The following is a 17,115-nucleotide window of genomic DNA, read 5'->3' as shown; positions in this document are numbered from 1 at the left end:
GCTCAGCTGATCTTTTGGCTCTGGGGATAAGTGAAAGTCTGTGAAACACAGCTGGAGTCTTGTTAGTGATGTGGGCATTCTCTATGAGTGAACTAATGGTTCCATGTTTTACTTGATATTGTACTCCCCTTCCAACCAGAAAGGTGCCAAGTGTAATGAGCACAATCAACAATGCTATTCTGACTCTTATCCCTAGGGGACCCCACAATTGGTTTGGCTTTGTTCTTGTCATCATCTCTATTTTATCCCTGGTTGTGTCCGTTACAGAATTTAAATAATAAGTACAAAAATAACATATACAAAAAATTGGACTCTTTTTCAGATGTAAAACAAAAAATAGGTTTTCACATTAATGTACAATCTATAAAAATCTATAGACAATTTGTCTTTTGAGCTTTTTCTATCTTTATCTTATTTCTATTTATTGTTTTGTTCCAGCTCTGCCAAACCAGTCCTAACTCCCAATAACTTTCTGGAAGTTGCAAGTGAAGGGTGACAATGTGTGAGGTGGTTTCAATTTGCTCCTTTTTCTTTACCTTTAAACCGGAGCGTGTGTGAAGTTTGTTACAACTTTTCACGCTTCCGTCCACCGGGGATGAGCCCACTGTCTTTTGTGAACTTTCACCCTCACCCATTCACCTGGCCGAACAGGAGTCTCTTCTGGTGTCTCGTCTGGTATCTCTGTAGTTTTCCTAGCCTGCTGTGTAGACAAAACTTGCATAATATTACTCAGAGTTCTGACATATTCATCCACTTCTATTTGTCTAATATCTAAAACTGGACCACTCCCTCCTTGGAGAAGGCCCAAGCTTCGGCATACCTCTTGTTGTTATGAGACCTATTGTTAACTACATATTATTATTTATTAACTACGTCACTGAAATCAACATATCTGTATAATCATGACACTCCCTCCTTTGAGCATAAAATGCTCAATTAATATTGCAATGATTACCCTATTATGGACAGGACATGTAAAACACATAACGTTGGATTAAATAAATTATAACTTCTCCGTGTACCCACAAGGCGTACAAAAATATCGTATGATTTATGGCTTTCTGATGGCATAAATGCATATTCACAAAAAATGTGCCATTAGCACTTCTAATAGTTTAATTGTTTCAATAATGGCTTTTGTCATGGTATTATGCATTTGTTGCTACGAAAAACAATACCCCTGATGTCGCTAATACATCTCAATAATTCTAGGATTAGAAGATTGGTTGACACTGCTGAAGTAACATATGATAAAATAATATTTCTCCAAACTGGAGGGAAAATATGAACTATTCTCACAGAGGGTGACCTGCATGAAGGGCTGGTGCCCCTCACTCAAATGAGATATTGCCTTACACGCTACACTATAAATCAGTAAAGTTACTCAAGAATAAATAAATAAAAACTGATTCTTGAAACTGTTGTAAAAACCCTACAACTTCTTCCTCCAAGCTCTTAATCAGTGTTATGTTATTTAATCTGCGGCTCATGCCTTAAAACAGATACTTCAGACCGATTATACAATTGTGTTTATGAGAAAAATGTAATCTGACTCCATAAATCACATAATTTGTTTGATTAAACACTGCACTTCTGGCTAAGAATAAATGAAGTTCCCCTATAAACACAGCCCCGGTCTTCTGACGGGGTCTATCTATGTACTGGCTGGAAAATGTTGGGCCAGTCTCTGTCGCTCCGTCACAGTTCTCCCGCTAACGGTCACTCTCTAGTTCAGCTGGGTTCTTGTTGACTTCTTCACTGGTTTGAGACAAGCGACCCTATTGGAACACCTCCCTTTGTAGCCAGACTTCAACACAGCAGAATCGAGTTTCTGTTTTCAGGTCCGGACAGCTTCACGTCAGGTGTATCGCCGCCCCTTGCATATTTTGGGTTGAAGCCCGTCTTCTTGACCTCACTAGCTGTGTGGACACAATAGTTTTCTGTGTGGGGGAACAACATCACTCGTAATGTATTTTCCTTCTCATAATTACAAAAATAGTCTGCTAAATGTTCTACTATGTCTTAATCTTCTACTACTCTGTGGATGCTTTATGTGTAAATGCAATATTCTACTCACTATCTTTTAAATAACATTCAACCTCTCCCTCCTGTGGTGACATATGTGGCTCTATGTAGCTGGATTTCAAAATACTCTAGTGCTGAAGATGCATCACCTGATGGTCTGGTCCTCTAAGCTTCGTCATTGTTGTGGTTGATACCAGGCTGTCAGTGGCATTTGGTTCATGTTTGGAAATCCTGTAAGTCTTTGACATCTCTGTTATAATGGAAACTGCATGGTGGGCCGTTGTTCGGTGCATGTGGTGGGTATTTCATTTGTTGTTGTGGACAATCTCTAGCCCAATGGCCTAGCTGATTGCATATGTAGCATCCCTCAAACCGGAGAACTTTTCCTCTGCCTCTGCCTCCTCGGAAACCTCCTGGTTGTTGGTTCTCCATCTGATTCTCTGGCACTATCTGAGATTCAACTGTTTGAGATGTCTGCCCTGCATTCTCTGGTTCTTCCTGAGCTTGAATTGTTGGAGGAATCTGCACTGCCTTCTCTGATGTAGCTGCCATTTGCCTTGCCGCGCCGCTTTCTTGTTTTTATTAGCTTTGGTATCTTTCTCAGCTATTTGTATCTTCAAGAGTCTTAGTTGTAATGTTTTAATTTCTTCGTCTTTTTCCCTCTGGGTTGCTTGGTATTTCATATCGTGGTAAATGAGATGTTGTCTCCATTCTTCAATGGGTATAGCGTCTAATGCCACCACATCTCCCTGGCTTGCCTTCACTGATTGGGGAAGGGCGTTAATGACCGCGTTCTTCCACAGCATTACAACAGACGGTGAAACGTCATGTCGTTCTCCAGTGCAGTCCTCCCACACTCCTTCACATCTCTTCAGGAAGGCATACATGTCTTCCCCCGGTTCTTTTCTCAGGCTGTTGACGGCATGTAAACTCAGTGTTGTTGGGTAGATTTGACGAATGGCAGCCCAATACTTCGACCTGACTTTGTTGAAGGAAATGTAATCTGGAGAGTTGGTGCTCTCACTTCAAGTCGTCCTTCAATCCGTCCGAGCAGGGCCCTCATGTCTCCCAAGCACAGGTGGTCTTGGACTGTGTATTTCTCCAGATCATTCACCCACTTCTGACCTCCTTTCGTGAGTGGAGGTAGCTTTGACACTAATGCTTCCATGTCCCTGTGTCCATGGTTGGTATTGAAATCCTCCTCTTCCAGCCGCTATCACCGGTAGCATGAGTGTTGAGCAGTTCTTGAGTCTTCCAGCTTCAGTTACGGTTGTGGTGTCTGGAGAACCTTCGCCTTCTCTTCTCTTGAGTTGTGCTTCCATACTTTTACTGAGTTCTTCCATCTTTCTGTTGAGCTCCTCTTCCATTCTTCTGCCTAGTTCTTCCAATCTTCTGTTGAGCTCACCAGATAGGAGTCTTACCTCATACTCCAAGTCTTTGACACGTGTAGCTGTGGGGAGACCGTCCAACTCCAATACTCCTCCTAAAACACCTAGAGTTGGAGCTTGTATTGGGGGTTGAAAGAAACTGTATTCTTCTGTCATGTAGGGAGGAGGCGCATCTGTCAGGCTTGGAAGGAGCTTTGAAGGTTGGATTACTGGAGCTTCTTCTGTCTTTTCTTTCTAATCTTCCTTTGCTGTGAGCTCTGCTCCTTGAGCCACATACATGCTGTTCGTTGATTCTTGGCTGACATATTTTAGATGGAGTACCAGACTTATAACTCTAGATTTTCTTTTTTCAGCTCTGTTTATAGCGCTTTTAGCAGGTCCATACCAAGGGGGTTGTCCGGCTTTGATCCATGCGTGTTGCTGTTGCAAGTATTCTCCATTCTCATAGTCAACTACAGCTTTTCTATGGGCTTTCGTTGGTCAAGGCTGATCATCTGCTGGAAACAGTCCTCTCGTTTGCCACTGTTCCAACAGTTTCTCCATGTGGTTCCATGTCTTTTGTCTAAGATTTGGAACTGTAATAGCATCTGATCTGATTTGTATCCTTCCCTTGATATCTGCTGTTGAGCCTGGCTCTGCGTCTAGTCTCAACTTAGTTTGTTTTGGTGACATGTTCTCTAATTATTTATTAACTTATCAAAGATGAAGCACTAATGTTCTGACTAGCACCTTCGTTGCTGTTCGTCCGAACTTTAAACATTTTTTTTTTAAGTTGCTCAAGGTTTTATTAAAAAAAATTGTTTTAAGTTATAGATTTTATTTTATTTTTTTAAAGTTTTAGGTAAAATATTAATAAGTTAATTAATATATACAAATTATGCAAAATTAAAATATGAAATGTTAAAATAAAGTTGTACCGTGTATGGTTTTGACTTTGAAATATGAATATGGTTCAAATCCAAATCTCCTGTGTACAGTGCATACCGAAATGTATGAAATTATGCTAATGTGACGACTTGTGTTAGCTTCAATAAATTGGTGTTTGAAAAAGTATTATGTAAAGTTTCTTCTCTTATATTTAGAAACCTATTGCAATTCTATCTTGGCGATCAAGCATGTGTTTATTTATAACACTTAAAATTATACTTCTCAATGTTATGGTGTTTCTTCTATTTGTGTAATAATTCTGTACTACTACCAGAGTGCGCTATTTTAATTTCCAGCTTAATCCACTAGGGCAGGGGTTCCCAAACTTTTTCAGCATGAGACCCAAAACAGAAATGTTGTGGTCCTAAGGGACCCAAGCTAAAAAAATGTCAAGATTTTCCATAATCTCTACATTTATAAACAAAGAATGCAACACACCATGAATTTTAAATGTAAATGAAAATGTTTATTTAATTATAAAAGTGCTTCGCAGCAATTAGGTTTCTCACCATAAAAACCTTCCCTTTGAGCTTGCCCAGAAAAAATAAGGATCAAAGCAAAAAGACGAAACATGGGAAGTGCAGTGAAGTATATACAGTACAAATCTAATTTAAATGATACAATAAACAAAAGTGCAATATTAAGTTTGTCACTAGCTCAAAAACTATGTACACACCATTTTAAAGTATTTTAAATGAACAAAGAACAAACATGTTGTAAACAGAAAGGGACTAAACACTAACTATAGGAAGTGCAGTATACAGTACATCACAGGTGAAACCACATTTAAATTATCAGAAGTGCAACATTAAGTTTGTCACTAGATCAAAAACTATGTACACACCCTTTTAAATTAACAGAGCTGTTGTAAAACACTCTGAGAGACAAAAAAAGTCCAAAACTTGGCAACTGATTAACTTTACTGACTTATTTTTGATATGTTCTCATATGACATGCTAGAAGGGGTATTATATCATATATTGATACATGATATATAATATAATAACAATTACATCTAATGAGAGGTATGTGGCTGGTTGAATTTTCAACCAGCAGATCTATTCTGGGCTGGGTTTTTGACAGTGCCAATCTGAGGTCATGCTCAGGATTTAGCCTGTTTCCGTATTTGTTTTTCAGGTATGCTAAAGTAGAAAACCCAGATTCACACAAGTATGTGGTGCCAAACTGTATCAATACTTCTACAGCTATCTTAGCCAAGCAGGAGAACTCAGCCAGCTGGAAATGAGCAACCCAAAACTATGCCAAAGTGGTTGTTTCAAACAGCATCTTACTGCCCCTGTTGACCTGCAGTGTGACCAGTGCCTCTAACTCTGCCTGACTGAGACCCAGGTCTTGTGATGGCACAGCTTGGAAGGGAAACTTCATCCACTGAAGGTTTTGAGCTCTCTGTGAGTCAGGGAAGTACAGCTTGAAGTTCTCCTGTAGTTGAGACAAGTGCTCGACTATATTCAGAGAGACACACATCTTTAAGACAAGGCTTGATCAGCTGCTCCCCGATGGAATGGGGCTTCTTTGCTTTGGCAATGTGGAGGCTGACTTGATAGGATGCCCTCAGTGCCCCTCTGTTCCCTTTGAATGCCTGAAAATAACAGAGAAGATATCATCATTAACATTGCTGGGTTATTTGGTGATTTTTAACACCAGCCGGCGTACGCTGTATACCTAATGTTGACCTGGCAACCGCATTTATAGCGCATTACATTACATGTTACTTGTTAGACGCTTTTATCTAAAGCAACTTACATACTCAATACTGTGAATTAGGACCCGCTAGCCGGTACTAGGCCAAGTGGAAACGAAACCAAAAACGGGCCCCGCACGGCTCGGCACGCTTAAAGCGAGCTACCCGCTGCAGTGGAAACGCGCCATAAGTGCAAGCAGGCACTATTTGAGTGTGAGGACAGGGTTTGAGGGAAAGCAATACATATTCTGAACCGGAAATCAATAAAGTATGCTCTCAAATTTAAAGACCACGCTCTTGAATAAAGATAGGGAATAACCCCCATATGTATTGTGCATCACACTGCAGCAGTCACATCCGTGCGGCTGCAGTGAAAAAAAGCTTTCTCTCGCTTTCCTTCTCATACTACCTGCCACTTTCCCTCTAATCTTCCTGTGGTTATTGTTTCTCTGTTTTTCTCCCGGTGTTAGAAATTAAAATCAATGTTTTAATGGGGAAATGTAGTTTAAACATGCCGTCAGTTTTAATGCTCTTTTATACTGAAAAACCAGAAATTCTTGTGCACAAGCAGTTAAGCTTTTATTCTGAAAAACCTTCATCTCCGGTTAGCATTTAGCATGTGGCTAATATACGATTTCCTGAAGAGGTGAATTTAGTAGCGAAATTATATGGAGTGGTGCAAACCGAAGCCTACTGATTTAACACTACAACTATAGATGTCGAGATACTACCATGCTGAATATTAAATGAAGGTACAGTTTATTTGAATACATTGTTTACAGACGAGAGTAGCATGTGACAACATCCGGAATGACCGGAAACCAAACGAGCCGAGAAGTATTGTTTAGAGTATTGATTACAGCGTTTAGAATGTGTTAAATGAAAAGTGATGAAAGAGAATATGAGGAGAAACGGTGTGTTAAGCATATATTGAATGTGAAAAGAACCTATCCTCTGTTTAAATGCAATAACGGACATTGGAGACGAGGCGAGCCGGCTGGCGGGGAGGAGCCAGCACACCATATATAAACCACCGGAGGAGAGATCCACTCGCTTGTCTTCCCTATCGAGGAGCGGATCACAGCTGTTTGTCTGACTGAACAATATTCTGTCTGTAACACTACCGCGCCTTTTTTAATTAAAGTACCCAATTGAACTTTCACAGAGACTCCATTTAGTCTCCTATTTTAAAGCTTCTCTCCTGGTCGGGAGAATAACGAACACAGTTAACAATCTGGTGACTTCCCTGACGTGATCTCGCTGACCGAGGAGAGAAAACCAACCGGCTTTTTCCTGGAGACGCTTGCAGCCATTCGACACACAAGAGCTCAAATCAATCGGTAAGAAGATGCCTGTTATGACAAAGATTCTTCACTAGTTAAACTAGGCAAAGTTAGATTTGTGTGTTTGATGGCAGCCGGCTGATCCTGAAAATAGCTGTGCATTTTAATGTTAAAACAACCCAAATTGATAAAATAATCACTCTAAAACCACGAGGCGTTGTTTTGTCACAGGCAGGGTGAGTTCACATTTTCTTTTGTTCCATTAACCCTGCATGCTATTAACCACGTGTGGGTGTTGAATTTTAAATATATAGTGTGTGGACATTGTACTTCGGATAGGTGCCTTGCTGCTTTCACATGGGTGTCTCTTGTTACGATTAATAGTTAGTTAGCCTATGACGTAAGGGTATATAGCCCATTTGACGACTTTTTGTTAAGATCTAGAGACATAGCGAATCGGTTAAGGGCCGAGAAAGTGAAAACCAGCGGGGCATAGTGAATCAGTTAAGGGCTAAGACCGAAGTCAGTGAAGAAAGTCCTTTTCAAGAAAGGCTTGGTTAAGGTCTAGGCCTTTATCAGTGGTTAAAACTGTTCTGTTTAAAAAAAGATATTGCGGGTGGGTTACGGTAATCGGAGTTACAGCAGCAGTGCAGTAATAAGACGACGGTCTATTATCAGTGGCTGATAGGTCTCCATATTAGTCCCAGTTTGGCGTGTCCAAATAGCAACAGTTAACCATAGTCGACTATAAAGTCAAATATTACGTGAACAGGTTTATAGCTAGTGCGTAAGGGTTCCTAACTTTAAGTGATGATATCAATAAGATAAAGCCCATTTTTTCATAGTAAACTAGATAGAAATGTGGTTATTTTAAACTAAGTGTTGTTTTGGCTTGTATTTCAGGGTTTATGATACCACACCAGTGGTTTACTTTGTTACTGTTCGTTTAAAGATCACCTAGCCATTGTTTAAACTCCCACCTGGGAGCCGCATGGACAAATCTCTTTGTCTACAGGTCAGAGTGCGAAATAATCGGGTGCCATCTTGTTTACACCCCACATGTGGAAAAACAAAGACAGGGCAATCGCCATTTCGTGAAATGCTAATTCAAAGCACTCCTTTCTTTGTTCTTATGCAGCTGGTTTCACTCCAATGAGGCATTTTCCTGACCTCCATCTTGTGAAGAACGAATAATACTTCTTGTCACAGTTGGAACTAGAAGGCTGAATCAATTTTTGGATATTAGAGAGAAGGATTGTTGTATTTCCAAAGATTTGAAGTATTGCTGCTGGCAAATGTGTTTTGGCGGTTTTTGAAATATTGCTGCTGGCAAATGTGTTTTGGCGGTTATGTGTGTTATGTGTGTTTAACCATAGTGTAAATTCCTATTTTAAAGATATTTTTGAGGAAACTAAGTTTCTCCTTGTTAAAAACGAGTCAGTTTTGAAACAGCTATTCCCTAGTGGATTAAGCTGGAATTTAAAATAGCGCACTCTGGTGGTAGTACAGAATGATTACCCAAATAGCGGAAACACCATAACATTGTGAATATTCTTCTTTGCAAATGTGTTTTGGCGGTTATGTGTTGTGTTGTTTAACCATAGTGTAAATTCCTATTTTAAAGATATTTTTGAGGAAACTAAGTTTCTCCTTGTTAAAAACGAGTCAGTTTTGAAACAGCTATTCCCTAGTGGATTAAGCTGGAATTTAAAATAGCGCACTCTGGTGGTAGTACAGAATTATTACCCAAATAGCAGAAACACCATAACATTGTGAATTTGAACCAAATTCATATTTCAAAGTCAAAACTATACTGTACACTGTACAATTTTTATTTTTAACAATTTAAAATTTGCACAAATTTTTATTTTTTAAACAATTTAGAATTTGCAAAATTTTTATATTTTAATTTACTTTAATAATATAATTTTTTTTTTTTAAAAACAAAATTTTTAAAAAAAAACAAAAACAAAAAAACAACCTGATTTAAAGTTAAGATCGGATGACATAGGATATTAAAATCAGGAACAAAGGTGCTAGTCGGAGGATTAGTGCTTCAATCCTTGATAAACTTCATAATTTCATTCGAATAAGAAGAGAACATGTCACTTAAAGACACTAAGTTGAGACCAGACGCAGAACCATGCACAACTGCAGTTGTTAAGGAAAGGGTAAAAATCAGATCAGATGCTACAACAGTTCCAAATCTTAGATGGAAGACATGGACCCAATATAAGAAACTGTTGGAACAGTGGCAAACGAGAGGACTGCTTCCAGCAGATAATCAGCCTGAACCAACGAAAGCCCATAGAAAAGCAGTAATTGACCATGAAAATGGAGAATACCTGCGAGAACAACAAGCATGGATCAAAGCCGGACAACCCTCTTGGTATGGACCTGAAAACATTGCTATGAACAGAGCTGAAAAAAGAAAAGCTATGGTTGCAAGTCTGGTATTCCATCTGGAAGATGCCAGCCAAGGATTGACAAACAGCTTACATGTGGTAGAACTCAGCAGAAGAGAGGAAGAATCCAACAGAAGAATAGAATAACTTGGCAGAATAATGGAAAAGGAACTCAACAGAAGAATGGAAGAGCAGCTCAACAGAGGAATGGAAGAGAGACGAAAGGCAGTTGAAGCCCATAATGACATTATTGCAGAAAGACAAAGGGAGGTGTCCGATAGGGTCGCTTGTCTCAAACCAGTGAAGAAGTCAACAAGAACCCAGCTGAACTAGAGAGTGACTGTTAACGGGAGAACAGTGACGGAGCGACGGAGACTGGCCCAACATTTTCCAGCCAGTACATAAATGGACCCCGTCAGAAGACCGGGGCTGTGTTTAAAGGGGAACTTCACTTATTATTAGCCAGAAGTGTAGTTTTTAATCAAACAATTATGTGATTTATGGAGTCAGATTACATTTTTCTCAAACACAATTTTATAATCGGTCTGAAGTATCTGTTTTAAGGCATGAGCCGCAGATTAAATAACATAACACTGATTGAGAGCTTGGATGAAGAAGTTGTAGGGTTTTTACAACAGTTTCAAGAATCAGTCTTTATTTATTTATTCTTGAGTAACTTTACTGATTTATAGTGTAGTGCGTAAGGCAACATCTCATTTGAGTGAGGGGCACCAGCCCTTCATGCAGGTCACTCTCTGTGAGAATAGTTCATATTTTCCCTCCAGTTTGGGGAAATATTATTTTTATCATATGGTAGTTCAGCAGTGTCAACCAATCCTCTAATCCTAGAGTTATCGAGACGCATTAGCGACACCAGAGGTATTGTTTTTCGCAGCAACGATGATGCATAATACCATTACAAAAGCCATTATTGAAACAAGTAAACTATTAGAAGTGCTAATTGCTGATTTTTTTATAGTGAATATGCATTTATACCATCAGAAAACCATAAATCATACGATATTTTTGTACCCCTTGTGGGTACACGGAGAAGTTATATTTCTTTAATGCAACGTTATGGGTTTTACATGTCCTGTTCAGAATAGGGTAATCATTGCAATATTAATTGAGCATTTTATGCTCAAAGGAGGGAGTGTCATGATTATACAGATATGTTGATTTCAGTGACGTTGTAGTTAATAAATAATAACATGTAGTCAACAAGAGGTATGCCGAAGCTCGGGCCTTCTCCAAGGAGGGAGTGGTCCAGTTTTAGATATTAGACAAATAGAAGTGGATGAATATGTCAGAACTCTGAGTAATATTATGCAAGTTTTGTCTACACAGCAGGCTAGGAAAACTACAGAGATACCAGACGAGACACCAGAAGAGACTCCTGTTCGGCCAGGTGATTGGGTGAGGGTGAAAGTTCACAAAAGACAGTGGGCTGATCCCCGGTGGACGGAAGCGTGAAAGGTTGTAACAAACTTCACACGCGCTCCGGTTTAAAGGTAAAGAAAAAGGAGCAAATTGACACCACCTCACACATTGTCACCCTTCACTGGCAACTTCCAGAACATTATTGGGAGTTAGGACTGATTTGGCAGAGCTGGAACAAAACAATAAATAGAAATAAGATAAAGATAGAAACAGCTCAAAAGACAAATTGTCTATAGATTTTTATAGATTGTACATTAATGTGAAAACCTATTTTTTTTGTTTTACATCTGAAAAAGAGACCAATTTTTTGTATGTTATTTTTGGACTCGTTATTTAAATTCTGTAACGGACACAACCAGGGATAAAATAGAGATGATGACGAGAACAAAGCCAAACCAATTGAGGGGTCCCCTAGGGATAAGAGTCAGAATAGCATTGTTGATTGTGCTCATTACACTTGGCACCTTTCTGGTTGGAAGGGGAGTACAATATTATGTAAGACATGGATCCATTAGTTCACTCATAGAATGCCCACATCACTAACAAGACTCCAGCTGTGTTTCAGAGACTTTCACTTATCCCCAGAGCCAAAAGATCAGCTGAGCAACAAGAGGAGGAGTTAGAAATACTCGGTCCCAAACAAGAGGCGGTTATAATCAAGATGATTCACCCCCCCTATATGCAGTTCTTGTATCAAATGATGAGATGGGTTTAAGTGATTGGGATATGTAAGTGATGGGGATTTACAGATTAGGGGAATCTCTAAATACACTGGATCCATGTTTTAGTCTGTACCAGAAACACCCCCTGTTAAGCTATGAACAACCGATCGGTGATCTGAGCACAATTATTGAAAATGATTGTTAGACACAGGCTACTAACCCAAAAGTACAGCTTTGTACGTACAAACTCTATGAACAAAATTTCCCAGCAGACAGTGGCGACATTGCAGATATGTCCAGTCACCAAAGTTACTTATGTTCTAAATAACAGTGAGATTTAAAGTGATGGAGAAAAATGGAGACGTTCCTTTATAGTGTGTGAAATATGTGGTGCTTGAAGCATCTAGGTATTTAAATGTATGGAAGAAAGTGGTTTCCTGAAAGTTAATTGGAGTAAACATGTTACAGTGGGTGAAAACAATGTTTAGGGATATGGTACAATTATTAGAAAACATTAACTGGGCTTAGATGACATTTAACATCAAAGAAAGATAGTATGGTTAGGAAAATGGAGTGGGAAAGATTGGATTTATTTTACCTCAGTGTGTTAACTATAGATAATGCGTCCCGAGATCTCTATCTCTCCGCCTGTCAGAACGCTACGACCCCAACTTCCAAGCAGACAAAAGACCTCACCACGGAAGACTCCTCCTCCTCCACCGAACAGACAGAGAAGCAGAGCTGAACCAACAATGACAAGACTTTATCCTGAACCATCTCCACCTGAGGCATCCAGAACTACAGGTGACATAAAAAGGCACACTCTCATCGGTCCCCCACAGGACATGGAGTTCCAAGCTGAGCCACAAGATTTGGACACAAGAGCAGAGTGTGGGACATGAGAGCGGAATACGCCCTCCATGCAACAAAGTAGAGACTAAAGGAGGAGATGAAAAGCAAAGCAAATGGGACACTGAAAAGAGTTACAGCGGAAGGGTCCAAGCGCAGATGGACTGAGGAGAAGGTGGACGGAGGAGAGGAAAGAACGGAGGAGTTGGCCTGGTCCGGCAGAATGTGAGGGGGTCGTGGCTTGACAACCAGAGGGGGAGAGAAGGAAAACGGGAGTGAGTGAGTTTACACATAAACACACTTATTCACCAACGAGAAATACGTAAAGAAAAATATTTATTAGCCATGAATTAATCAATTGGTGAATTTATAAAGAAAGAAAGAGGAAACTATTAAATAACCCTAAAAACACACTGAGGGTAGAACATATTATTCAATCTTTTCATCATATCAACAAATTATTCTTTAAGAGTTTTTTATTCATGTGTGAATTTGGGTAAGATTGAACTTGTTACAGTATAGACCTACAGTTTAAAGGGATGGTTTTAGTAACCACTCTATAAAAGCAGACAAATCTTTATTTGTATGGAAAATGTTAAAGGTAGAGCTAGTACCAAGCCAAAGATAGTATTCCAATCTAGAGTATTGATTTCTCCATTGTAGCATGGTTATTACCTCAGGAGGGAAGATTAAGGTGGAAATAACATTTGTTTTTCGTCCAAGATGTAGAGTTTTAAAATGACACTGGGCAAAGAGCGAAAGCAAAGTTTAATTTAAAAAAAAAAAACTAATGTAGTTGGGAGCAATACATGCGGGGCCTTGGAGCACTCATTGTGATGGTGCATATTTGTTACAACAAACATCGTTCAGGGAGAAGGGGTCGCTCAACCCACCCTGCAGATGTTTTAAATCTTACTTGCAGCTTCAGAGGGAGCGCACGGCACCAGAGTATGAGTTTTAAAAGACAAGCGCCACCAGCTCCTAAAGGTCATCCATTCACCAGATGACCTGACATTTAGAGATGTTATTTAAAGGAGAAACATATCTGCCATTAATGTAAATTCCTGAATTAAACTACAAACCATTAATGAAATGACTTCTGTTTTTGAAATCCTTGTTAAAGGAGGGAGTAATTATCACATGCTCGGGCACCCAAGGTTCCACACACTGTTAAAGGGGTTAGCATAGCTATTTAAGTAGACCAGAATTGAAAATAAATTAGTATAATGCGTTATTGACATTCCACTGCTTCTCACACCATTTCAGGGACTTTATCACTGCATTAGAACAGACCACCCAAAGGTAATGAGAAGGAACTTTTAAGTGATGAAACTCTACAACTGTTGTAACTGAGCAAAATCTTCTCCCAGAAATGACTGTCTAGAATGCCGTACCCCAGAGTAGAACGTACAACGGCCCCTTCTAGAGAACATATTACTTTCATACCTTAAATGGTATGAAAGGAGGGAGGGTACATTTCTCATGAGGAGACGGTTACAAATGCTAGCAGAACAAGACGACCCACCCCGTATACAGATGTGGATGACAATGATGAGTTAGTTTAAATGATATGGATGTTCGGAGATGAGATTGATCAATGAATGGCCAGCCGATGTGATTCTTTAAATGATATCATGTGAAGAAGTGAGCAAAATTAAAATGGAGTGAATCCATTTCAATTTACTTCATACTATTCCAAGATAGTATATTTTTAATATTTTTATTATTCCAATTAATTTTACACTATTCTAAGATAGTCCATTTTATTTGACTTTATTATTTTATACTATTCTAATATGGTAGATTTCATGTTGTATAAATCATTGCTATTCTAAAATGGTTTGTTTCTTTTCACTTTGTAAAAACAAGTGCCTTAACACTGAGCGTGGTATGAGAACGGTTTCTGTGAAAGGAGGGAGGAAGAAATGTTCTGATACCAAGCCATTGCTGCTATTTTGAAGAATGATATTGAATGTAAACACTAGAAGTTATGCACAAGGGAAAACTTTTATGTTTGAACACGGACAAGAATTTATTTTGTATTTTTGTAAAGCCGGCTGTAAAACCATTCCATTTGATTGTATGTTTGTTAATATGAGATATGTAATATGCAAAGTTCAGATGAAGAACTCATTGATTTCAGTATTATACACACCTTTTAGGTGTGTAAGGAGGGACTGTTAGAAATTAAAATCAATGTTTTAATGGGGAAATGTAGTTTAAACATGCCGTCAGTTTTAATGCTCTTTTATACTGAAAAACCAGAAATTCTTGTGCACAAGCAGTTAAGCTTTTATTCTGAAAAACCTTCATCTCCGGTTAGCATTTAGCATGTGGCTAATATACGATTTCCTGAAGAGGTGAATTTAGTAGCGAAATTATATGGAGTGGTGCAAACCGAAGCCTACTGATTTAACACTACAACTATAGATGTCGAGATACTACCATGCTGAATATTAAATGAAGGTACAGTTTATTTGAATACATTGTTTACAGACGAGAGTAGCATGTGACAACATCCGGAATGACCGGAAACCAAACGAGCCGAGAAGTATTGTTTAGAGTATTGATTACAGCGTTTAGAATGTGTTAAATGAAAAGTGATGAAAGAGAATATGAGGAGAAACGGTGTGTTAAGCATATATTGAATGTGAAAAGAACCTATCCTCTGTTTAAATGCAATAACGGACATTGGAGACGAGGCGAGCCGGCTGGCGGGGAGGAGCCAGCACACCATATATAAACCACCGGAGGAGAGATCCACTCTCTTGTCTTCCCTATCGAGGAGCGGATCACAGCTGTTTGTCTGACTGAACAATATTCTGTCTGTAACACTACCGCGCCTTTTTTAATTAAAGTACCCAATTGAACTTTCACAGAGACTCCATTTAGTCTCCTATTTTAAAGCTTCTCTCCTGGTCGGGAGAATAACGAACACAGTTAACACCGGCCGTTATAAAAACATTTTAGGCTATTGAAACATCGCTCTGTGCCGCTGCAGAATGTAGTGGACTCGCGGGAGCGGGTAGAGGACGCGCGAGAGCGCGCAGCTGGCGGTCCGCTCCGGGGCTCAGTCTGCATTTCATCCAACTTTGCATTAACGAAACAATTTCACAACAGACCCTGAGAAACTCACAAACACACAAATCAAATGATTAAAATGAGTGACTTACTTTTCCGCCGTCAAAACACTGCTTCTTGAACAACTCTTCTTTGCAGAGGATAACATCCTTCGATTTGTCCCGATGCAGAGGATGTTTTGTTTGGAGATGCCGGTCCAATTTGTTCATTTTCAAGCTTTCGTTACTGAGCACCTCTCCACATAAAACACACTGAGGCCGCTCCTCTCCATTTCTAACAGCTTTTGTGAAGCCAACGTTTAAAAACTCCTCTTTGTATCGTACAATAAACAATAAACAGAAGGCGCGAAAACTTTCGCGGGGGACGCGTCAGAGCTGATACAAATACAATCTTTTAATTTTTGTTTATTTGTATTTAGAAAATTAAATAATTCAATAAACAATGCTATATTGCATAATTTCATTTTCAAAATAAAAAATAAAATACAAAAATTATAAAAAAATTGTATTTGCAACGCAGCCATCAGCTCTGACGCTGTGTGTGTGTAGCAATGCATTTAACATGGCGACCCAATCAAAACGGGTCCGCGACCCATTTTGCCTCGCGACCCTGAGTTTGGGAAAGGCTGCACTAGGGAATGGCTGTTGCAAAACTGACTTTTTTTTAACAAGGAGAAACTTATTTTCCTTAAAGATATCTTTAAAATAGGAAGAACATTACTCTATGGTTAAACAACACAGCACATAACCGCCAAAACACATTTGCAAACAAGAATATTCACAAAACCGCCAATACACATTTGCAAACAAGAATATCCCAAAACCAGCCAATACACTTTTACCAGCAGAAGTACTTCCAATAGTTCTAACTCTAACAAGAAGTATGATGTTCTTTACAAGATGGAATGCCTAGCCTAAGTTTGTTAAAGCAAACAGAGTACTTAAATTAGCATTTCATGAAATGGCGACTGCCGTGTGGTTCACTGTGAACATGAGGTCGAGACAAGATGAAAACTGGTTTTCCAACCTTTGACCTGAAGAACAAAGGGATTTGAAAAAAAAACACCTCGTGTGGTTCTCACAGTGGAGTTGAAATAATGGTGGGGTGATATTTTGTCTAGTAAATTCAACACACAACACTGTAGTTTAAAATAACATTTCTATTTAGTTTACAATGATAAATGGGCCTCATACCCTTACGTCATAGCCCTCTACCCATGTACGTAAATGTTTTGACTTTAAGAGCCAGTATGGTCACCTCTTCTGTTTAAACATGCTATTATGGGACAAAATGGGACGCTATCCAAACACTATCAGAAGAATATCATCTATCTAATGCACGAATGTCGCTTTT

Source organism: Notothenia rossii (genome assembly GCF_949606895.1).
Source record: "Notothenia rossii genome assembly, chromosome: 6".
Lineage (NCBI taxonomy): Eukaryota > Metazoa > Chordata > Actinopteri > Perciformes > Nototheniidae > Notothenia > Notothenia rossii.
This window is presented reverse-complemented; position numbering follows the sequence as displayed.